Source organism: Desmodus rotundus, chromosome 1 (genome assembly GCF_022682495.2).
Source record: "Desmodus rotundus isolate HL8 chromosome 1, HLdesRot8A.1, whole genome shotgun sequence".
In the NCBI taxonomy this organism is placed as follows: Eukaryota; Metazoa; Chordata; class Mammalia; order Chiroptera; family Phyllostomidae; genus Desmodus; species Desmodus rotundus.
Genome location: NC_071387.1, coordinates 26,301,683 through 26,303,571, shown reverse-complemented (window position 1 = coordinate 26,303,571; position 1,889 = coordinate 26,301,683). Strand labels below are relative to the sequence as shown.

Here is a 1,889-nt window from a genome sequence, read left to right as displayed (position 1 = left end):
TTCTAGAGCAAACATCTTAACTTTTGGGTGGAAGGAAATGGGAAGGGTTTTATCATGCAGATTGCCTCTTATTCCTTTGGGAAAAGGGAGATGAGGAGAGGGCAAATGTAACAAATTACCTTACTGGTGCTTCACCAGAAAATTCGAGATTGGTTGATTAAGATTATGTTTCTGGGACGGGTTGCAACTGCAAGTAAATCAGGTATTAAATCTAGGCTTGGTATCTTGGGCGTTAGCTCAGGTAAAGCTTTTGGGGCCTGTGGTTCTCCTCAACACTAGCAAGTCAATTACAAACATGTTTACTCAATGAAATGGAATGCAAGTTTTAGTAACCAAGCACGATAGAAAACAAGGTCCTTGCTCATTCATGCTTTATAAATTGAGCTGTGGGCAGGCTGCCGGCCTGGTCCCCGGCGTGTCCCTGGCCCTCCATGCCCCTCTTTCGCAGCTTCCTGGGTTCTCAGCGATCCCAAGCGGGAGGGCTGGCTCGGGCTGCTGAGAGCCTCGACGTGCGCTCCAGTGCTCGACCGGTCGGCGGGACCGAGTGCTCGCTGCTCTGTGCTGCAGGCCGATTCCGCCTCGTCCTGTGGAACGTTGATGGTGGGCACCTCGGCGGCCCGCGAGTTGGGCTAGGCGCTGCTAACATTGCATCAGAGGGCACCCCAAGAGGACCAGGAGAATATCAATCCCGAGAAGGCGTCGCGCACCCGGCAGCCCCGGACCAGGCCGGGCTGGCGCTACTGAAGGCCCAGAACCAGCGGGGTGCAGTGCCTCTGCCGAGGCCCAAGACGCCATGGGTTGCATCTCTTACGGATCTGTAGCTGCTGATCATGCCATTGCTCCTTCCTGGAAAGCAAACAGTAAACAGCCTGCATTTACCATTCATGTGAAGGAAGCAACAAGGACTCAAAAGAGGCCAGATGAAATCAAAAAAAAGAATGTGGAGATGTCCTGGACTTCGTCTTGGCTATTACATTACCTGCACCAAGAAAACCACTGATAATTTCTTGATTATCCAGTGGATGGTAGTGTTGAGTCACCACACACTGTGGCCATTGTCAATTGAACCAGAAGAAGAAAAAGCCAGTGTGTTAATGAAGTCGCAGACGGCCACCAGGAGACACTTGCACATACCTTAGGTAAATGGGGACTCAGTGTAAGCCTGAAGTGGGTTACATAAAGAGACAGCGAGACAGCACCAGCGGTGTGAGGGCTATCCTCCTGCACTGGCCAGTTGAAGTAGGAGAATATAAACTACAGAATGAGACCCTGCCCTTGGCTGGGAACTACATAGATAGGTTCCTTTCATCCAGAGCTGAGAGGAAAACTTCAGCTTGTGGCACTGCGGCTATGCTTGAGCCTCAAAGTTGGAAGAAATACACCCCTCAGAAGGAGCAGAGTTGGTGCACATTACTGATGATACCTGTACCAAGGAAGCAGTTCTAAGAATGGAGCACCTAGTTCCGAAAGGCCTTGCTTTCGACTGAACTGCACCAACAGCAAATCAGTTTCTCACCCAATGCTTTCTGCACCAGCAGCGTGCCAACTGCAAAGCTGAAAGTTTAGCAATGTTTTGGGGAGTGTTAAGTTTAATAGCTGCTGACCCATACCTTACGTTTTTGCCATCAGTTACTGCCCGAGCGGCTTTTCATCCAGCACTCTACACAGTCACGGGGCAGAGCTGGCCTGGATCCTTGGTACAAAAGACTGGGTTTACCCTGGAGAGTCTGACCCCTTGTCTCCTGGACCTTCACTAGACCCATCTCAGAGCACACCACGGCACACACAACAATCGGAGAAAAGTACAAAGATTCCAGGTATCTGGTGTTTCCCACCAGAGACACCACATGTATAACATGGGAAGACTGCCTTTGCTTTCTAAGATTTAA

General features: G+C 50.3%; 1 pseudogene; it reads left to right on the top strand.

Moving 5' to 3' along the window:
- The first annotated feature begins 597 nt into the window (after window positions 1–597).
- LOC112304359 (cyclin-A2 pseudogene) lies at window positions 598–1,889 on the top strand (annotated as a pseudogene).